Source organism: Cervus elaphus, chromosome 28 (assembly GCF_910594005.1).
Source record: "Cervus elaphus chromosome 28, mCerEla1.1, whole genome shotgun sequence".
In the NCBI taxonomy this organism is placed as follows: Eukaryota; Metazoa; Chordata; class Mammalia; order Artiodactyla; family Cervidae; genus Cervus; species Cervus elaphus.
Window position 1 is genome coordinate 16,003,434 of NC_057842.1, and position 23,527 is coordinate 16,026,960.

The following is a 23,527-nucleotide window of genomic DNA, read 5'->3' on the forward strand; positions in this document are numbered from 1 at the left end:
TATGAAGAGATGACTGATTCTAAAAGTAATAGTGTTTACGTATGTATAATTCAATATTTTATACCTTATTTGATAAAGCAAAAAGTATTTAAAGTGAAGTTGATCTTTTTTATGGATATTAAAGAATATAACCATAACAAATATTTCACTTTTTACTCTCTTCAAAGAAAAAAAGGTCAATTTTTGTCGCCTATAATGTTGTTATATGAAGGTTAGTCTAAAGGATTTATTTAAAGCTTCTTCAGATGTAGTCATAGCAGTGAAAATGCTATTAACACCACAAATGTTTTTCTATGATAGAAAATCAAGCTGGTCTGTCTTTCTCAATAGCCTTTAATTTTGTGTTTACTGCATAGTGTTTCTTTCCAGTTTTTTAATGGGAAAACAATTATTTTACAGTCTTGTGTTGTTTTCTGACATACATCAGGGTGACTCAGCCACGGGTGCACATATGTCCCTTGCTGCTGAAACCCCCTCCCTCTCCCTGCCCATCCCACGCCTCTAGGTTCTCGCAGAGCACTGGGTTGAACTCCCTGTGTCACAGAGCAAATTCTCACCTGCTCTGGTTACATAAAGTAATACAAATGTCTCCATGCTGTTTCCTCAGTTGGTCCCACCCTCTGTTCCTGGACTGTGTCCACAAGTCTGTGGTCTGTTCTCTATGTCTGCGTCTCCATAGCTGCCTTACAAATAGGTTCATCAGTAACCTTTAATCTTTAGCCTAGTAATCTTTGTAGTTTCCATACCCATGCATTAGCATACAATAGTTGCCTTTCTCTGACTTACATAGTATGTATTTTTTGGTGATACTTTTCTTAATACTTGACCTAATTTGCAATGAAACAGTAAAAGGATTTCATGGGACCAATATAGCAACAACTGAGTGTTACATTTTAGCCTAGCACTCCAGGCCCAAGTAAATCTAGGGTAAATTCATTTCTATGACAGCTACTTTGACTGATCACATTCACTACTTTCCCCCGTTGTCAGGTATACACTTTTCTGTTCCCTACATAACAATTACATGTGTCAAGCATCATCTGTCAGAAGTTTTATAGCAGTGAGGAAATATGTTCATAATGCAGACACCACAAACAGCCTCCAAAAGGTGTATGTAAAAATAATAAATTTTGTAATGAATTTCACTCCCTGAAAATATATTTAAAAAGTTGAAAAAGTGACATTCCTATGGGTTATAGCTAGGTTTTCAGTGAAGGTGGGCCATGGTAACAGCTAGGATCCCATCTTTCCTTAAAATACAGAATTAAATATAAAAGGAACACACAATGGAGGGGAAAAAAAGACAGTTTCTTCAACAAGTGGTGTTGGGGAATCTGGTCATTGACTTTTTTTTTTTTTTTTAATTTTTTTATTAGTTGGAGGCTAATTACTTCACAACATTTCAGTGGGTTTTGTCATACATTGATATGAATCAGCCATAGATTTACACTTATTCCCCATCCCGATCCCCCTCCCATCTCCCTCTCCACCCGATTCCTCTGGGTCTTCCCAGTGCACCAGGCCGGAGCACTTGTCTCATGCATCCCACCTGGGCTGGTGATCTGTTTCACCATAGATAGTATACATTGACTTTTAGAGATGGGGAAACTGAAATTCAAGAAGACTTGCTGGGCACCAGGGCATTGTCTGGACCAGCCTCTTGCCCTCCTGACCTGGCCAGTGCTCATCTGCTTCCCGATGTGCAGCAGAGCCGTAACCCAGCCTGTAGGGGTGCATCGGGTCATCCGGACCTTGTCCCTGAGCAGAGGTTCCCAAGGTCAGCCTGGCTCTCAGAGACTGAAACAACTTTCTGGACTGAAGGCTGGGAAGGCAGTTGAGTCTTCCCAAATGAATGGGAGGGGAGAATAGGGCAGCCTATGAGTGAAGTCCAAGGTTCCACCGTCCTGGTGGGAAATGTGTTGTCCTAGACTCCGGACGTTCACAACATACACTCGCTGTGTGGTCTGTGGCTCAGACTTCAGCCTTTCAGGCGGGTCATTCGGGTGACCCTGACTTGAGCAGACACAGCTCTGTGTCCCTGCCAGTAGCCGTCCCATCCCCGTTGGTGAGAAAGGCAGCTGGACTGAAGGACAGGTGAGCTCGGATCACAGCTGGGGAGTGGGTACACCACGGCTGCCTTTGTGTTCCTTCCATTTTGTTACAGTTTCCAAGTGTCTAGATATGGAGGGTGAAGTTGATCCATTTTTTGAAGTGGAATCTAGACAGGGGCAAGGTAGGAATTTTCTTAAGATAGGCATGTCTAGAGGCAGCTGTTTCATCGAACTTGCATCTTCAAAACAGACCCCTTCCATAGACTTTACTTAATGAACACATCTTCAGGAATGACAGAGGTTTGTTTGTATCTGCTGTTTCACATGTCTACTGTCTGTTCTGCCTATCAGAGTGTTTGGAGGGTGCAAATTTGTTGCTTTCATTGTTCATTTTGTACCTGCACGTGTATTTCAGCCCTCCTCATATTGTCTGTGACAATCATTTCCTAACAAATTAGGGTTCTGTTCACTTCAGTTACTCAGTTGTGTCCAGCTCTTTGCGAACCCATGGACTACAGCACACCAGAACTCCCAGTCCTTCACCAACTCCCAGAGATTACTCAAACTCATGTCCATTGAGTCGGTGATGCTATCCAGCGTCTCTTCCTCTGTCATGCCCTTCTCCTCCCACCATCAGTCTTTCCCAGCCTCAAGGGCTTTTCAGATATGTCAGTTCTTCTCATCAGGTGGCCAAACTATTGGAGTTTCTGGTTCAGCATCAGTCCTTCCAGTGAATGTGCAGGACTGATTTCCTTTAGGATGGACTAGTTTGATCTCTTTGCTGTCCAAAGGACTGTCAAGAGCCTTCTCCAATACCACAGTTCTAAAGCATCAATTCTTTGGCACCCGGCTTTCTTTAGAGTCCAACTCTCACATCCATGCATGTCTACTGGAAAAACCATAGCTTTGACTCCATAGATGGACCTTTGTTGGCAAAGTAATGTCTCTGCTTTTTAATATGCTGTCTATGTTGGTCATAACTTTTCTACCTAGGAGCAAGCTTCTTTTAATTTGCTGGAAGCAGTCACAATCTGCAGTGATTTTGGAGTCCAAAATAATAATGTTTCTCACTGTTTCCACTGTTTCCGTGTGTATATGCCATGGTGTGATGGGACCATATGCCATGATCTTTGTTTTTTCAAATGTTCAGTTTCAAGCCAGTTTTTTCTCTCTCTTTTACCATCATCAAGATGCTCTTCAGTTCCTCTTTGCTTTCTGCCATAAGTGTGGTGTCATCTGCATATCTGAGGTTATTGATATTTCTCCTGGCACTCTTGATTCCAGCTTGGGCTTCATCCAAGCATCCATCAGCATTTCTCCTGATGGACTCTGCATATCAGTTAAATAAAGAGAATGATAATATACAGCCTTGACTTACTCCTTTCCCAATTTGGAACCAGCCTGTTGTTCCATGTCCAGGTCTAACTGTTGCTTCTCGACCTGCATACAGATTTCTTATGAGGAAGGTCAGGTGGTCTGGTATTCCCATCTCTTGAAGAATTTTACACAGTCTGTTGTGATCCACACAGTCAATGGCTTTGGGGTAGTCAATTAGGCAGAGGGAGATGTTTTTCTGGACCTCTCTTGCTTTTCCAATGATGCCAGGGATGCTGGCAATTTGGTCTCTGGTTCCTCTACTTTTTCTAAATACAACTTGAACATCTGGAAGTTCACGATTCATTTACTTTTGACCTGTTTGGAGAATTTTGAGCATTACGTCGGTAACGTGTGAGATGAGTGCAATAGTGTGGTAGTTTGAGCATTCTTTGCCATTGCCTTTCTTTGGGATTGGAATGAAAAGTGACCTTTTCCAGTTCTGTGGCCACTGCTGAGTTTTCCAAATTTGCTTGCATACTGAGTGCAGCACTTTCACAGCATCATCTTTTAGGATTTGAAATAGCTCAACTGGAATTCCATCACCTCCACTTTCTTTGTTCATGCCGATGCTTCCATAAGGTCCATTTGACTTCGAATTCCAGAATGTCTGACTCTAGGTGAGTGATCACACCATGGTGATTATCTGGGGATGTGAAGATCTTTTTTTCCATAATTCTTCTGTGTATTCTTGCCACCTCGTCTTAATATCTTCTATGTCTGTTAGGTCTATACGATTTCTGTCTTTTATTGTGCCTCTCTTGGTATGAGAAGTTCCCTTAGTGTCTCTAATTTTGTTGGAGCTATCTCTACTCTTTCTTTTTTTTTTTTATTTATTTTTATTAGTTGGAGGCTAATTACTTCACAACATTTCAGTGGGTTTTGTCATACACTGACATGGATCAGCCATGCAGTTACATGTATTCCCCATCCCAATCCTCCCTCCCAACTCCCTCTCCACCCGATTCCTCTCTTTCATAGTCTCTTGTTTTCCGCTATTTCTTCGCATTGATCACTGAGGAAGACTTTCTGATCTCTCCTTCCTATTCTTTGGAACTCTGCATCAAATGGGTGTATCTTTCCTTACCTCCTTTGCCTTTCACTTCTCTTCTTTTTATAGCTGTTTTTAAGGCCTCCTCAAACAGCCATTTTGCCTTTTTGGATTTCTTTTTCTTAGGGATGGTCTTGATCACTGCTCCGTGTACAATGTCACCAACTTCTGTCCATAGTTTTTCAGGTAGTCCGTCTACCAGATCTAATCCTCTGAATCTATTTTCACTTCCACTGTCTGATTGTAAGGGATATGATTTAGGTCATACCTGAAGGGTCTATTGGTTTTCCCTACTTTCTTCAATTGAAATCTGAAGTTGACAATAAGGAGTTCATGATTTGAGCCACAGTCTGCTCCCAGTCTTGTTTTGCTGACTGTATACAGCTTCTCCATCTTTGGCTGCAAATAATATAATCAGTCTGATTTTGTTATTGACCATCTGGTGATGTCCATGCGTGGGGTCGTCTCTCGTGATGTTGGAAGAGGGTACTTGCTGTGACTAGTGTGTTCACTTGGCACAATTCTGTTAGCCTTTGCCCTGCTTCATTCTGCACTCCAAGGTCAAAGCAGCATGTTGCTCCAGCTATTTCCTGACAAATTAGGGCGTGTGAGCGCAAGGTCACTTTATTGGTGTCCCACTCTGTGCGACCCTATGTGCTGTCGCCTGCCAGGCTCCTCTGTCCATGGTATTCTCCAAGCAAGAATACTGGATGGATTGCCATGCCCTCCTCCAGGGCATTTTCCTGACCCACATAGTGCCACATGTGAAGCCACACAAATTAGGAGGTCATATGTATTTTCATTTTTAATCCTCAGCTCTGTACTACTGAAAGACTCTTAGTTCTGGAAGGATCTTTTTTGTATTGAAATGTTGCTGTGATGAACTGTGAATGACACCGGGATTCTTGGCCTCTGGAGAAGAGGAATCCGATCTGAGGCCAGTGATGAGGCTTGATTGCTCAGAGCTTTTTATACAATTAAGTTTTATTAAAGTATAAAAGAGATAGAGAAAGCTTCTGACATAGACATCAGAAGGGGGCAAAAGAGTGCCCCGTTGCTAGTTTCTAGCAAGGAGTTTTATAACTATTAGCAAATTCTCATTAGAGAAAAGTGAAAGTGAAGTTGCTCAGTGGTGTCCGACTCTTTTCGACCCCATGGACTGATTATAGCCTACCAGGTTCCTCCGTCCATGGGAATTTCCAGGGAAGAATACTGGAGTGGGTTGCCATTTCCTTCTCCAGGAGATCTTCCCGACGTAGGGATTGAATCCGGGTCTCCCGCATTGTAGGCAGACGCTTTATGGTCTGAGCCACCAGGGAAGTTGCCATTAGAGAAAAGAAACGCCTCGAAGCTGAGAGAGTTGCACCAGGCACCTCACCTACCACAATGATTTTGAGACAGCATTGGCACAAAGTGAGTCATGCCTGGCCATAAAACAGGTGACAGGAATCTTGAAGAAAGGCAGATTTCCATGCAAAACGATTTTTTTAACACATTAACATCGTCTAAGGAAGACATTTCCATGAGAAAAATGTATTGGTAAACTGAAAATTTGAGACAGTTAAATTCAGGCAGAACCAGGTATTGTCATGACAACACAGAATTTTCAAAGATAAAAGGAATGTAAGAAGTCCACCAATTGCAGTTTTATTTCCCCCTGCCACCTGTGCACCTCTAACCTGCCTACAGAGGCTATTGACTCTCTCAGTATGTATGTGACTTTTTGTGTTGCATCAACATAAATGGGGTCACCCAGCTGTCACTTTTAATCAATGATCTGAGTGAAAAACAAGAAATAAGCAAAGAGCAGAGATCTCTGAATCGGGAGGCACCTAACAAGACAGCCTTAGTAATGGTGTTTTTGGTAGTGGTCCCTAAGCCAATAATGGAGCTTGTAATAGTAGTGGCCTGGATTGTTCAAAAATTGATAATGGTCATGGCTTTGAATCTGTCTTATCTCCTGGTAGGCCTTATCATGCCTCATCACTGGACCTGGTATCTTTTTCCCTCAGGGCTTTCCTAGGTATTCTTGCTCATTGTTCTATGTGAAACTTAGAATCAGTTTATCCTGAAACTCCATCGGAATGGTTCTTGATTAGGATTGCATTAGATGTTAGACTAATAAGAAGTGACATTTATAAGACATTCAATCTGATCATTAACACTATATGACTTGCATGTGTGTCGATTTCCCCAGATGGTGTTGAAGTTTCCTTTATGTTCCCACTGTAAATACTGCCCATCTACACTGGAGATTGGGTAGTGAGTACAAGAGACATGATTCCCTGCCCTTGGATTTTTGCCTCCCTGAGATCATGAAGAGATTCCCTTATGTCATCTACTGGTTTTTCTTCCCTTTCTACTTAGATTCACTGTTCACTTGGAACTGACTTTTGATTTTATTCCTTCTAGATGGGCAGTTAATTAAGACGCATTTACTTAAAATCTATTTCCTTGCTGCCCGGTACTGGGAGCGCAGAGTTATAGCACCAGGAACAGCAGGGAATTCTGGATATTCATATTTTTACTGGTCTCTTTTTTTCTTGTTTAAATTGTTTTATAATCATTCTACCATGTTATTTCCTCTCTGCTGTACATTAAGTGAATCATTCATATGTATACATATATCCAGCCCCCTTTGAGCCTCCCTCCCCCCCCCCCCCATTCCTCCTCCTGAGGTCAATGCAGAGCACCAAGCTGAGCTCCGTATGCTACACAGCCGCTTTCCACTAGCTATTTGATTACACATGGCAGTGTATATATGTCAATGCTAGTCCCATTTGTCCCCTCCTCTTTCCCCTGCTGTGTCCACAGTCTCGTTCTCTGTACTGTGCCTCTACTTGAGCTCTGCAGGTAAGGTCATCCCTCCCATTTTTCTATGTATGCTGTGCTTAGTTGCTGAATCCTGTTCACACTGCAGCCTGCAGGCTCCTCTGGCCATGGGCTGTATCCTGCAGGCTCCTCTGCCAAAGGGAACTCTCCACACAGGTATGCTAGAGTGGGCTGCCGTGCCCTTCTCCAGGGTATCTTCCCAAACCAGAGATCAAAGTCAGGTTTCCCACATTGCAGGCAGTTTCTTTACCATCTGAGCCACACGGGCAGCCCAAAAATAGTGGAGTGTGTAGCCTATCCTTTCTCAGGGGATCTTCCCAACCCAGGAATTGAACTGGGGTCTCCCGCCTCACAGGAGGATTCTTTACCAGCTGAGCTGCTGTTGCAGAAACCAAGCACCACACTGGGAGAGCTGGAGAGCTCAGGTTGATTATGCCGGCGGCCCAGAGGAGTTAACACTCCAGGCTCTGAGTCCCGAACAAAGGGATTACAGAGTTTTTATAGACAGACAGTAGTGGGCAACACTAGCTGTAAATAGGCTGGTTTAAACTAAGGGGTTCCACGTGTGCAAGACCCTTGGTCAAGATAGGGAGGGGCGATGCCTGGCCTGGACAGGCATGAAGAAGCAGGTTTGCAGGGGATGGGGGGATTGCAAAGAGCCGGACAAGGGTGAGTGAGATAAACTCCAGTTCTTAGTATTGCAAGTCCCCACTTTCTGAGACCACGTGACCTACGTGATCTAGACTTTGCAAGGGGCCAGCTGAGTTACAGAGGCAGAAGGAGAAGGAGGTGGTGTAAAATTTTAGCTTTTCCTCTTCACTACCATGGAAGCCCATATATATATGTACACACATATCTACGTGTAAATATACAATATTTAGTGTGTGTTTTTTCTGTCTCATTTCACTGTATGACTGACTATTCATCAACATCTTTACAAAGGACCCACTTTCATTCCTTTAATGGCTACATAATATCACACTTACTGCCAAATTCAGACTTAAATTGAAGAGACTGGGGAAAACACTAAAGCATTCAGGTATGACCTAAATCAAATCCCTTATGATTATACAGTGGAAGTGACAAATAGATTTCAAGGACTAGATCTGACAGAGTGCATGATGAACTATGGATGGAGGTTCATGACAGTGTAGAGAAGATAGGGATCAAGACCATCCCCAAGAAAAATGAATGCAAAATAACAAAATGGCTGGCTTTTGTAGAAATAGCTGTGAAAAGAAGAGAAGCGAAAAGCAAAGGAGAAAGCGAAAGATATTCCCATTTGAATGCAGAGTTCCAAAGAACAGCAAGGAGAGATAAGAAGGCCTTCCTCAGCGATCAGTGCAAAGAAATAGAGGAAAACAATAGAATGGGCAAGACTAGAGATCTCTTCAAGAAAATCAGAGATACCAAGGGAACATTTCATGCGAAGATGGTCTTAATAAAGGACAGAAATGGTATGGTCCTGAAAGAAGGAGAAGATATTAAGAAGAGGTGGGAAGAATACACAGAAGAACTATACAAAAAAGATCTTCATGACCCAGACAATCATCATGGTGCTATCACTCACATAGAGCCAGACATCCTGGAATCTGAAGTCAATGGGGGGCTTAGGAAGCATCACTATGAACAAAGCTAGTGGAGCTGATGGAATTCCAGTTGAGCTATTTCAAATCCTAAAAGGTGATGCTGTGAAAGTGCTGCACTCAATGTGTCAGCAAATTTGGAAAAATCAGCAGTGGCCAGGGGACTGGAAAAAGTCAGTTTTCATTCCAAATCCAAAGAAAGGCAGTGCTGAAGAATGCTCAAAGTACTGCACAATTGCACTCATCTCACACGCTAGTAAAGTAATGCTCAAAATTCTCCAAGCCAGGCTTCAGCAATACGTGAACCGTGAACTTCCAGATGTTCAGGCTGGTTTTAGAAAAGGCAGAGGAACCAGAGATCAAATTGCCAACATCTGCTGGATCATTGAAAAAGCAAGAGAGTTCCAGAAAAACATCTATTTCTGCTTGATTGACTATACCAAAGCCTTTGACTGTGTGGATCACAATAAACTGTGTAAAATTCTGAAAGAGATGGGAGTACCAGACCACTTGACCTGCCTCTTGAGAAACCTATATGCAAGTCAGGAAGCAGCAATTAGGACTGGACGTGGCACAACTGAGCGACTGAACTAAACTGAACTGAAAATCTGCTTCCCTGCTCTCTGGTGCCGAGTCAGTGAGTGAATGCGTGAGAGTCACTCAGTCATGGCCGACTCTTGTCAACCACATGGACTGTACAGTCCATGGAGTTCTCCAGGCCAGAATACTGGAGTGGGTAGCCTATCCCTTCTCTAGCGGATCTTTCCAAACCAGGAATTAAACCAATGTCTCCTGTGTTGCATACAGATTCTTTACCATCTGAGCTATCAGCGAAGTCACTAGTACTAGTAGTGTAATAAAGCAAGTGCTCATACATGGGTAGAATTAGATACATTTCAAAGACAGAATCAACTTTATGTTTCTTCAATTCATGGCTGGAGTTGGTGGGAGAGGAAGGAGCCAAGAATGGAATTGTTGCTTGGGCCTGAGAAGTAAGAAGCTGTGACAGCTCTTGGGTGAGGAATGGGAGGGGCACCAGAAACAGAGCAGAGGCGGAAAGTCATGCTGTGGGCCCGGCGGACACTGAGGCGTCTCTCAGACTTCAAAAGGAAGATGGGAGGTAGGCAGGGGGAGGTGAAAGCTCAAGCTGTATCTCTGAGCACCATTCCCTTTACAAAATTAGGTCTATGAAAGCAAAAAGTATTAAGACCTTCCATGTAGCCAACAATCCGTGTACACTTTACAGTCAGCCCTCTATCAGCTCAGTTTAACTTCTGTGGATTCAAAAACCATGTGACATTTCATAGTATGTATGTATTGAAAAAGATCCGGATGTAACTGACCTGTGCAGTTCAAATCTGTGTTGTTTGAGGGGTAACTGTGTTATAACACATTTTGTTTATCTATTGCCCCACTGAAGAAGGTTTCGGTTGCATCTCCCTTTTGGGTGTTAACAATGCTGTTATGAATATTCATGTAGAAGTATCTGTTGAAGTCCCTACTGGCAATTCTTGTGGATTAGGACCTAGGAGCAGTATTGTCAGGTCATATGGTAATTTTAACTTTTGGAGGAATCTGTGAACTGTTTTCCACAGTGGTCACATCATCTTCCATTCTTCCCAGCAAGATCCAGGGTTCCAGTGTCTCCACGTTCTCCCTCCACTTGTTAATCCTGTGCAGCCTTGTTCTATTCTATTGTTTCTGATCTTTACGTTGAAGCTTTCTTAAATATGAGGTGGTTTCTCATTGTGGTTTTAAATTGCATTTCTCTAGTGACAAACAATGTTAATTATCTTTTCATGAGCTTAGTATAATCAACATGCAATAAAACTTACTTTAGCAGTATAGTTTTATGATTTCTGACAGATAAATACACCCAGGTACAGCCACCACAGGCAAGATAGAGAATGTTTCTATCACCCCAAATCATCTTGGCATTTTCCCAACCACTTTGGTCAACACCAGGCAGGCAATTATCTGCTGGTCTCCAGAGATTAGATCTGTTTTCGAGCTTTTCATAAAAATCGGATCATGTGTTTTCGTTTGTGTCTGACTTCTTTTGTTTGGCATAGTATATTTTCTGTTGTTGCTTTTTGTTTGTTGTTAAATTTGCTTAATTTATTTCTAATAATCCTCAGGTCATTTCAAGAAAAGGAAGTGTCCCCATTTTTAATAACATTTATCAGAAATATATGGATACCACTATTTTTTTATGCTGTCTGTGGCATTTGTCTTTTTAATTTTTTGGCTGCTCTGGGTCTCAGTTGTGGTCTGTGACATACAGTTCCCTGACTAGGAATCGAATCTCGACTCCTGCTTGGTGAGTGCACAGTCTTAGCACCAGGACCACCAGGGAATTCCTGGATATTCATATTTTTATTTGCTGTCTCTCTTTTTCCTTTTAATCATCTGACTTTATCATTTGTTTCAGGACTGACCATTTGTCAAGCGACCTGGGTATCCAGGGTATATCAGTAGAGTTTCTGCATGGCAATTGAGAATAGAGCGATTGAGAGAGAGCATTAAAAATCTTTAAAACAGGTACATCTATGCATTTGGTACTGCAGTTTAAAAGTATCCAGTGCCAGGACTTGCCTGAGTGATGTCCCCTTTCATGGAACCCATTTCTTTAATTTGCCTTTAGCTCACAGGTCCCAGAAATAGTTCTAAATATTCATCCAATTCTCTGTCTCAAGCTAATGTAAACCAGGATATCAAGCTAATAATTTGCAGGTTATTCCTCTTAAAATACCAAGGGATGTTCTGAGGGAACTAAAAGAAAGAATTCCAAAGTGTGTATGGAAGCACGAAAGAGCCTAAATATTCAGTACAATCTGAGGAAAGATGGCCTGATGTGGACACACCAGGCCTCATGAAAACTAATTAGAGGACCAGAAATTTGTATATAAGAGGGGGTGATGTATGAATCTTCCCTTTGGTCGTCCCACTAGGTGGTCTCTACATAGGCAGGAAGGGGAGACGAGTCCTTTTTCCTAGGTCCCAGAGCCTATCCAGGCCTGTTTCTGCCCCATTCTGTGCTGTATCAGTCCTGCATTGAATCCTTCCTGTGTCTCAGTGCATGAACTCCATGTGATACCAGCCCATGGGCTTTATATAGCTAATTTTCAATGTTGCTCATCCTTGTGTCATTCTGACACTCAGGCACCTGTGGTTTAATAGACCTCCCGCTCCTGGGAGCTCTTTGGCTGGTGGAGACAAGGAGAACTCAGGGAGCAACCCCACATCACACTGGAGCCTGGGACAGAGAGAAGGTCCTTGCCAGGAAGGCTCCTTCCCTCCTGTTGGGGGGGGGTGGTCAGAGTTATCACCTCTGATTGTGCATCCCCTGGGCCCTTGGTGCAGGCCCCACTGTGAGATCTGGAAAGGACATGGCTTCCCTTCATTACACAAAACTAGTACTTTTTTTTTTTTGTCCTGGTCCTCGTCCAGTCCCATTTCGCTCCCAGGTTCTACCCTGGACCCTCACCCACCGGATCAGAAGAGTCCGGTTCTAGAGGAGATGATACAAGAAGAGGCTCCTGGAGACACTCCAACCCTTTGGCCCAAGCATTTCCTTGGAATTCCATAACCCTGGGAGGAGATCCTGGGTCTGTGTCCATTTTACTTGAATATGTTGCGCCTCAGATCATTGTCTGGTTTTCCCTGGGTCGCTCTGCAGGTCAGCGGGTGAGCTGGGATTTGAACCCAGACTCTCTGTCTTGGAGTCCATGATTGCACAGGTGTTTCTGCTTTTTGGTTAAATTTATTTCAGGTTATTTTTTTTTTTTGATGCATTTGTATATGGGACTGTTCTTGTCTCTCCCTGATGCTTCATATCCTGCTATCTTGGTGATATTAGTTTTAATAGTTGTTACTTGGTGAAGTTTTAAGGGTTTCATATAAATCCTGTCATAATCGAATAGTGACAGTGTTACTTCTTCTGTTCCAATGCTCATGCATTTTATTTCCTTTTCTTGCCTAGTTACTCTGGGTAGGACACTTCCACTATTATGTTGAACAAAATTGGTGAGAGTGTGCATCCTTGTACTATTCCTGATCTTTTAGGAAAATGTTTCACCTTTTCACCACTGAGTCAGATGTTAGCTGTGGGCTTGTGGTATATACCCTTTAGAATGTTCCTTGTATAACCACTGTATTGAAAGATTATATCAAAATTGATGTTACACTTTGTCAAAAGCTTTTTCTGCATTTATTGAGAAGATCACATGATTTTCTTCTTAATTTTGTTTATATTGTGTATCACATTGATTGATGTGAAGATAATAAATCATCCTTGCAGGCACAGGTTAAATTCCATTTGATCACAGTGTATGATTCTATTAATGTATTGTTCCATTTGGTTTGCTAATATCCTTCTGAGGATTTGTACATCCATGTACACCACGGTCAGGGTTCTCTGGTGGTTCATGTGGTAAAGAATCTGCCTGCAATGCGGGAGACCTGGGTTTGACCCCTGGGTCAGGAAGATCCCCTCGAGAATGGAATGGCTACCCAGCCCAGGATTCTTGCCTGGAAAATTCTATGGACAGAGGACCTGGTGGGCTTCAGTCCATGGGTCATAAATAACTGGACGTGACTGAATGACTCACACTTAACTAGGGTTCTTCTTGCCATTCTTAATGCCTCAATTTAAGATTTTATCTCAGCGAAACAGTACAGTCAAAGGCAAAATTGTCACAAGTCAAAGAGTCCATAGAAATAAATGACAATAAGATACAACAATGAAATCAAGGAGTCCAAATAATTTATTTTTCATAAGAATTTTACATCTTCAGAGGAATGATCATTTAACTGAATTGAAAACGCAAGCTTTAGTTTAAAATGTAAACCTTTTTGGAAACAGAAATAAAAATAAAATAAAATGTAACCCTTTTTTGGTATTATGATTCTATGATGAGGCTGAAATTTTTATAATTTATGTATAGGATATTAAGGAATACTGTGTAGCTATTAAAATCATATTTTCAAAACCTTTAATGACATTTATAAGCACGAATATATAGTGGAAAAGTAGCTAGGAATGGACGATGATCGCATATAGCTCAGATGACAGTACAGATGTGTTGAATGATAGTTTTTGGTTTGTATTTATTTATTTTTAATTAAAGAACAACTGCTTTACAATTTTGGTCATTTTTCCTCATACATCAACATGAATCAGCCAGAAGTATATTATCCACTCTTTGGTGAGCCTCCCTCCCACTTCCTCCCATCCCACCCTCTAGGTCATCACAGAGCACCATGCTGGGCTCCCTATGTTATATAGCAATTTCCCACTAGTGAGTTAGTTTACATATGGTTGTGGCTGTGTTGCAATGGTACTGTTTCAATTCATCCCACCCTCTCCTTCTCCAGCTGAGTTCACAAGCCCTTCCTCTACATCTGTGTATCTATATCTGCCCTTTAAATGTTCACCAGTACCATTTTTCAAGATCCCATATGTTGCATTCATATACTATATTTGCTTTTCTCTTTCTGCCTTTCTTCACTCTGTATCACAGGTTCTAGGTTCATCCACCTCAATTAAACTTACTCATACTTTTTTTCCTTTTCATGGGTGAGTAAAATTCTATTGTGTATATGTTCTACAACTTCTTTATCCACTATTCTACTGATGGACATTAGGTTGCTTCCATGCCCTGGCTATTTTAAATAATGCTTCAGTGGACATTGGGGTACATGTGTCTTTTTAGAGTTATTGTTTTCTCACGGTATATGCCCAATAGGCGATTGTTGGGTCATATGTGAGCTTTATTCCTAGTGTTTTAAGAAACCTACATTCTCTTCTCCATAGTGGCTGTATCCATTTACATGTCTACCAACAGTGCAAGAGGGTTCCCTTTCTTCCATGTCCGGTCCAGTATTTATTATTTGTAGAATTGTTGATGATTGTCATTCTGACTGGTGAGAGGTGATACCTCATGGAGTTTTGATTTGCATTTCCTTAATAATGAGCGATGTGGAGCATATTCTCATGTATTTGGTGGCCTTCCTCATGTCTTCTTTGGAGGAATGTGTTCAAGTCTCTGCTCGTTTTCAATTGGTTCTCTTTTTCCTGATTAATATCTGGCTCTATGATCTACTTGTGTCCTTTGCAGATAATCCTTTGTCAGTTGCTTCATTTACAATCATTTTCTCCCATGCTGAGGGCTGTGTTTTCATCTTGTTTATAGTTTTCTTTGCTGTGTAAATATTTGAAGTTTCTCTGGATTCCATTTTTAATTTTTGCTCATATTTCAGTCACTCTACGAGGTGGGTCAACGAAGATCTTGCTGTGATAAATGTCAAAGAGTGTTCTGCCTATGATTTCCTGTAAGAATTTCATAGTTTCTGTCCTTATATTTGGTCTTTAATCCGTTTTGAATTTATTTTTGTGTATAGTGTTAAGAAGTGTTCTAATTTCATTCTTCTACATGTATTTGCCCCATTTTCCAGCCCCAGTTATTGAAGAGGCTCTCTTTTCTGTCCTTTCTCCATTGTACATGCTTGCTCCCCTGTCTAAGAAAAGGTGCCTATAGGAGTGTGGGTTTATCCCTCGCTTTGTATCTTGGTCCATTGCTCTATGTTGCTGTTTTTGTGCCTGTACCTTAGTGTCTTGATGACTCTAGCTTGATAGGTAGTATAGTCTGAAGTCAGAAAGGTTGATTCCTCCAGTTCCACATTTCTTTCCAAGATTGCTATGGCCATTCTGGGTCTTATTTTTTCCCCTATAAATTGTAAAGTTATTACTCCTAGTTCTTTAAAAAGATGTCATTGATTGTTTGATAGGGGTGAATTTTGCTTTGGGTAGTATAGTCATCTTCACAACACTGATTTCTTCCAATTCAAGAACATGGCATGTCTTTCTATCTGTGTGTTTCCTCGTTGACATCTTTCATCATAGAGCCTGTCTTTCTGCATACACGTGTTTTGTCTGTTGAGGCAGGTTTATTCCTAGCTATGTTTTTCTTCTCGTTGCAGTGGGAAATGGCACTGTTTCTTTATTTTCTCTTTCTGATTTTCTTGTTGTGTTATAGGAATGCAAAGGATTTCTGTGTATTAATATTGTATCTTGTGCTTTCGTAAATTCACTGATTAGTGCTTAATTTTCTGGTTCTATCTTTAGGGTTTTCTGTGAACAAACAGCTCGTCTGCAAGCAGTGAGAGACGTACTTCTTCTTTTCAGGTAGGCATTCTTTTTCTTTTTCTTCTCTGATTGCTGTGTCTGTGACTTACAAAACTATATTGGATAATAGCAGTGAGGGTGGGCACCATGGTCTTGATCCTGATCTTAGAGGAAATGTTTAAATTTTGACACCATGGAGAATAATGTTTGCTGAGAGATTTTCCTATATGCGTTTTAAAATCATAAACTGTTGTTAAATTTTGTCAAAATCTTCTGCGCCTATCGAGGTTATCATATGGTTTCTATCTTTCAATCTGTTGACATCGTGGATCACACTGACTGACTTGCAGATGGTGAGGGATCTTTGCAGCCCTGGGGTGAGCCCCACTTGAACTCGGTGCACCACCCTTTCAGTGTGTTTTTCTTTTCTCTGCCAGCGTTTTCCTCAGGACTGTTGTGTTTCTGTTCATCAGTGATGTTAGCCTGTAATTTTCTTTTCTGTGTGGCATTTTGGTTTCATTTCGGTTCATGGTGATGGTTGCCTCACAGAATGAGCTGGGGATATCCCTCCCTCCACATTTCTGGTGGCCATTAAGATAGGGATTGTCACATCTCTGTCATTTGAGAGCTTTCACCTGTGAAGTCCTGGCCTTTTGCTTGTTGGAGACTTTTGATCACAGTTAGTAGTGCTTGTGATTGTTGTGTTCATAGTTAGAGTTTGTGATTGGTGATTGATTTATTCATATTTTCTATTTCTTCCTGGTTCAGTCTTAGAAGATTGTACTTTTCTAAGAATTTGTCCATTTGTTCCACGTTGCCATTTTATTGGCAGATAGTTGTTTCTAATTGTGTCTTACGATCGATCCTTTCTCTTTTTGTGTTGTCTGTAGTAATGTCTCCTTTTTTCTCTTGAATTGATTTGAGTCTTCCCCCTATTTGTCTTGATGAGTCTGGCTAATGATTTATCAATTTTGTTCATCTTCTCCAAGACTTATCTTACTGTTGATTGATCTTTGCTAGAGTTTCATCATTTCTTTTTCACTTGTTTCTGCTCTGTTCTTTATAATTTGTTTCCTTCTGCTGACTTTGGCAGTTTTATGACAATTTTTCTTCCTTTTCTAGGTTATTTAGGTGTAAGATTAGGTTTTCTAATTGATGTTGTTTTCATGTCTTGTGGTAGGCTTCTTGTATTGCTATAAAATTACTTCTTAGCATTGCTTTAATTGCATCACATAGGTTTGGGGTTGTCATTTATTCACTGCCATTTGGTTTTAGGTATTTTTAAATTTTCTGCTTGATTTCCTCAGTGACCTGTTTGATTTCTGCATGTGTTTGTGTTTTATACAATTTTTTTTCCTTTAAATGGTCCCTAATCACTTAGCATTGTGATTGGAAAATAAGTTTGCTATGATTTCAGTTTTCTTAAATTTACCGAGGTTTGATTTGTGACCTAAAATGTGCTCCATTCCGGAGAGTATTTCATGTGCACTTGAGGAAAAAACTGTACTCAGCTGTTTGGGGATGGAATATGCTACAGATATCAATAAGGACCATCTAGTCTAATGTGTGATTTAAGGCCTCTTCCTATATTGATTCTCTGTATGGATGATCTGTCCATTGGTAGAAGTGGGGTGTTAAAATCCCCACTCCAGGCCAGAATACTGGAGTGGGTAGCCTTTACCTTCTCCAGGGGATCTTCCCACCCCAGGGATCGAACCCAGGTCTCCCACACTGCAGGCGGATTCTTTACGAGCTTTGCCACAAGGGAAGTGTAGTAGCTGACCCTTCTAAAACCATTGTGTATGTAATCTGGAAAGATCCAATGCTCAAACAAATGGCAGATGGTGGGAGCCTGGTTCTCACTGTGGGAGGGGAAGTTATGGATAAGGAAAGGGAGATAAGATACACAGAGAAGCCCTCCACATCCTAGCTTTATGCTTCCTGGGAGGATGGTGTGGGGAGTTGACTACCTGGGGAAATGCACAGACCTTCATGGCTGGAATGCCATGCAGAAGTAGTAAGCTCACGCTTCCCCTGTGTTAGCTACTACATTTCCCTTGTGGCTCAGCTGGTAAAGAATCCACCTGCAATGCGGGAGACCTGGGTGCCATCCCTGGGTTGGGAAGATGCCCTGGAGTAGGGAAAGGCTACCGACTCCAGTAGCATGAAGTCAGGCAATGGCAGTGAAAGAGTTGAATCCTAACCAGTAGACCAGTGGTCAGTGAGAAGACCCTGGCTGAGTGGCTTTGTAGAAATGAATTTCCACAAAGAAGCAGAAAGGATTGAAACAAGTCAAGGGTTTATTAAGTGGAAAGACCGTCTGTGTGAATAGCCAAAACTGTGCGCTCAGAAAGAGATGTCCCCATTGCGGTGGCTTAAATCACTCACATGCAGTGTTTCTTTCAGGTTTCCTCTGGCCCACCATCTTGCTCTGTCTGGTTCTGAGTCTGTATTTGGTTTCTCTCAGGTTCCTTCCCATGTGTGTGCATCACTTAGCCAAGGCAGGTTCTAGCAAGGAAGCCTAAGGGGAGTTGATGTCACTGACTGACTGTAGGGTGGCGCCCTCTCGTCCTTTGACCCTTGGGAGCTTTTCTGCACCTGTGTAGTCGAACAGGTCTCCTCGACCCTGACAATGAGGACTCTATGGTCTTTCGTCAGTTCTCTGGACAGGGATTGGGTCGTATTCCCTCCTGCTATTGTCTTCATCTTACTGTGTCTGTCCACATGGGAGGGCCTCCAGGTTCTCAGCCTGGGGCCTATGTCTCTTCTGCCTCATTTCCAGCTAGTGTGGGTGGAAGGATGGGGTGTGAGGTGACTCCATCTGCATGGCACTCCAGGTATGAAGATCTGTGCATTTCCCCAGGTCATCGACTCCCCACACCATCCTCGCAGGAAGTCTAGATCCAGGATGTGGAGGGTTTCTCTATATCTCTTTTGTCCCCTTGCTACTCTATAACTGCCACTCCCACAGGCAGGAGCCAGACTTCCACCATCTGCCATTTATCTGTGCATTGGACCTTTCCAGATGACATAAACAGTGGTTTCAGAAGTGTCAGCTACTACACTTCCCTTGTGGCTCAGCTGGTCAAGTATGCACCTGCAATGCGGGAGACATGGGTTCAATCCCTGGGTTGGGAAGAGGCCCTGCAGGAGGGAAAGGCTACCCACCCCAGTGTTCTGGCCTAGAGAGCTCCATGGACTATACAGTCACAGGGGCCACAAAGAGTCAGACACGACGGAGTGACTTTCACTTTCACACTCTGGAAAGGACTCCATCAAACAAAGCCTCCTGCTTCTGTATGGTCCATTTTGCCTTTAGTTCAGAGAGTCTGTTCATTGCTAACGTTCACTTAGGTCAGCATCTTTTGCCCCATCCCCTACTGTGAGGTTTTTCCATGCATTTCTAATACAGTTAGATTCTGTCATATTTGGAATTCCATTCTGTGACACTCTTATAGCCTAAATAAGTATATTCGAATAGATGACGATTGACCCCTTGGACTATACAGATCGACATGTTTAGTGAATGCACATGAACAGGAATCCATCTAAAGGATCTCTTGAGAAATCTGTATGCACGTCAGGAAGCAACAGTTCGATGTGGACATGGAGCAACAGACTGGTTCCAAATAGGGAAAGGAGTACTTCAAGGCTCTATCTGGTCACCCTGCTTATTTAACTTACATGCAGAGGACATCATGAGAAAAGCTGGGCTGGAGGAAGCACAAGCTGGAATCTAGATTGCTGGGAGAAATATCAATAACTGCAGGTATGCAGATGACACCACCCTTATGGCAGAAAGTGAAGAAGAACTAAAGAGCCTCTTGATGAAAGTGAAAGAGGAGAGTGGAAAAGCTGGCTCAATGCTCAACATCCAGAACACTCAGATTTTGGCATCTGGTCCCATGACTTCATGGCAGATAATGGGGAAGGAAACAGGGGAAACAGTGGCTGACTTTATTTTTCTGGGCTCCAAAATCACTGCAGATGGTGATTGGAGCCATGAAATGAAAAGACGCTTACTCCTTGGAAGGAAAGTTATGACCCACCTAGAGAGCATCTTAAAAAGCAGAGACATGACTTTGTCAAGAAAGGTCCATCTTGTCAAGGCGATGGTTTTTCCAGTGGTCATGTATGGATGACAAAGTTGGACTAGAAGGAAAGTTGAGCGCCGAAGAATTGATGCTTTTGAGCCTGGGGAGAAGACTCTGGAGAGTCTCTTGGACTGCAAGGAGACCCAACCAGTCCATCCTAAAGGAGACCAGTCCTGGGTGTTCATTGGAAGGACTGATGTTGAAGCTGAAACTCCAATCCTTTGTCCACCTGATGCGAAGAGCTGACTCATTGGAAAAGGCCCTGATGCTGGGAAAGATCGAAGGCAGGAGGAGAGGGGGACGACAGAGCATGAGATGGTTGGATGGCATCACTGACTCGATGGACATGGGTTTGGGTGGAGTCTGGGAGTTGGTGATGGACAGGGAGGCCTGGCGTGCTGTGATTCATGGGGTCGCAGAGTTGGACATGACTGAGCGACTGAACTTCTAAATGCATCCAAAGGAATGAAATACCTTGAAATCAATTTCAACCAGGAGCTGAAAGACTTGCACAGAGTCCTGGATTCTGAGGTGGGAATTCTGGGTTGATATCCCCGCTCACTTGCTAACCTGCTGAGTGACCCTGGGCAAATGAGACAATGATCTGAGGCTCAACCATTTCAACTGCAAGATGGACACAAAACCAGTACCTCCTTGCCAGGGTTGTGAAACTAAAGGGAAATGCTTATTTAGACCAGGGGATTGGAGGGTCTCCAGCAGCCTCTCCTTGTGTCCAACTTCTCTGGACCTGTGCTCTCCTCATCCTGTGGGCAAGGGTCAAGTGTGGAGCTGGGGAGCCAGATGGGGCTGGTCGAGGACCAGGATGAAAATGATAGTCGTCGTGGGTCAGGGAAGGAGGCCACCTCCTTTCCAGATCTCAGAGTGGGGCCTAAACCAGGGAGCGGGGGATGCAAGATCAGAAGCGAAAACTCGGAACCCCCACCGCAGGGCCGGCCTCTTCCTGGCAAGGACCTTCTCTCTGGTCCAGGCTCCAGTGTGATGTGGTGCTGCTCCCTGAGTTCTCCATGTGTCCAGCAGGCCAAGAGCTCTCGGGAGCTTTAGGTCTATTAATCCGCAGGTGCCTAACTGTCAGAATGACACAAGGACTAACAACATTGAAGAGGAACTCTATTTTTAAAAAATGACAGAAGTACAGACAAGGCAGGGGGTGGGAAGCAGAAGGATTGACTGCTTTTCAGGCCTTTAGCAGAAATGTATCAGAAATATCTCCACTCCAGCTCAGGAGAGCCCACATGGTGGAAACAGAATGGACAATCAGGCTGTGAGTCTAATCTGCTGGTTAGATTCAACTCCACTGCTGATCCCAGAGACCAAAGTCCCAATCCACCAACCTTCCTGTGTGCAGCCAGACACCAAAGGAAGAAACACAGAACTTGCCTTTGGAAGTCTCAGCCAGACTTGATGGTGGAGTTGCTCAGCATGGTCAGTGATCGCTATGGGCTCAGCCCCTCCTCCGTGCTCACATCCTCTGTCCTCACAGAAACATGCACGGTTCACTACACAGAACTTTCTGGGGCACTTGTGTATACCGGAAACTGGCAGTGGCCAAATGCGAGGAGAAGACTCGGAAAAGGACACCTGCCTCTTGGGTGCTTCCCAAATGACCAAAAAGACCTGAAGCCTTTGATACTTTGGATTTGGAGAAGTCTTTCCAAACATGTAAAGGGAGAAAGGAGGCCCACTGGGACTCGTTGATATCCATTGGGAAAGGACGTCAGTTCCCTACCTCACAGAAACCACCAAAGATTAGACACATACCAAGAACCAACACTTCAAAGAAAAACTTGACACATTTTAGAACAATTTTTGATGAGTGAATCCTTTTTTTTTAATTTAAACATTGTTGATTTGTAATGAATTTTAGATTCAGGCATACAGCAAAGTGATTCTGTGATTCAGTGTCTCAGGTGCTTCCTTGCAGAAAATTCACTCGCCCTGGGCCATGCCCTCGACTCCAAACAACAACGAATAGACCTCCAAGGTCGGAGCAGCATGTGATGGTGCTTGCGGGTGGTTTTTGACTGAATAATTTATTCTAATAGGCTAGCAGAGGATCTCCAAACCCATCCTGAAACAGGAGTCCTTGCTCCCTTGAATGTGAAACAGGGCTTGGGAAGGGCAGAGGTGTGTCATGACCATTTTGTCTGCAGAGGACAAAGTGGTGCGTCGAGAGGATGCGTGGAAGCACGTCCCAGGACTCTGAGCACACGGACACAGTGACTGGACTCCTAGTCCTGCTCTTGGGGCATCGCACTGTGTCCAGCCCTGACACACGGCGAGCAGCTCCCACGTGCCCTAGGGAAGGTGACATGACCCGGACCTGGCCAGTGGGTGTGTTCCGTCCTCCCTGGCCACCGTGATTGGCTCAGGACTAGGGCAGTGAGCAATCAGGACCCAGGGCCAGGCTTGACCCTGGCATCAAGGGGCAGAGGGGCTCTGGTTCTGCCGGAAGGGGTGCGGCTGGCTGTCGTCAGGCTCCAGCAGTGGAAGGGGAGTGAGGTCGGCCTGGGGCGGTTGGTGGCCTTCCAGCTCCCGTCAGGGCAGAGCCGCCAGCCTGAGGATGAGGGCGCTGCTGAGCCCAGGGGTTGAGAGCGCCCGTTCCCGGTGTGGACCCGCAGCTCCTCCTGAGACCTGAGGGGAAACCGTCTGCTCGTGAGTCCTCTTCTGCTTGTCTGTCAGCTTGTTTGAAGCTCGCTGGGTTTTCTATTCAGCTGGCTAAGTGGAGACATGGAAATGCAACTGTGTGGGTTTTGGCTGGCTTCAGGAAGAAATGCCAGATGCCGCTGGGAGACTCCAGTTGAATCTGGATGAGGTGATATCTCTTCGGGTCAGATATTAATTCTAGGATAACCCGAAGTAGTCTTCACAGGATTGAGATAGAAACCTGCTAAGGGAGCAGTCCATGTCCTCATTCTAGAGCATGAGACTGCTGCTCAGAGAAGGGGGTGACGTGGCTCCAGCAAGGAGGTGTGCACCCAGACAGAAGCCCCGGATCCTGCCGTTTGAATGCAGGGAAGCCACTGGTGTGGGTTGTCCGTGTGTCAGGGGCTAAGGCATCAGCCCATACTGGACACTGTTGGGGCCTGACTTGGTAACTGCCATGTGGTAGCTTTGAGATTTCCAAAAGCAGTTTGCGCTGAAGGGAGGAAGGGCACCTGGCTTCATCCACCCCACCACACCCTCCAGATTCCCACTGACACTGACACCTTTCTCTCGATTTCTGAGGAAGTGACAGAGTCACTCTCTCGTGACCACCTTTGCTGACTCCTGTTCACGGGCTGCCATGTGGAGCTGCTAGAGGAGAAGCCAACGGCCTTTGCTCCCGAGTGCCTCTCTTTCTGTGGACCTTGGGGGCCCTAGTCCCCACTTGCACACCACAGGCCTTTTCCACA

The 23,527-nt window shown here is 43.6% G+C and overlaps 1 long non-coding RNA gene across 1 annotated transcript in view; it reads left to right on the plus strand.

The window, feature by feature from the left end:
* The window catches only part of LOC122685441, a 51,648-nt gene that overhangs the window by 15,945 nt on the left and 12,176 nt on the right, over window positions 1-23,527 (plus strand). The window contains exon 3 of the long non-coding RNA XR_006338391.1: window positions 16,021-16,080. This is a non-coding gene — a long non-coding RNA (uncharacterized LOC122685441). The remainder of the gene's footprint in view (window positions 1-16,020; window positions 16,081-23,527) is intronic.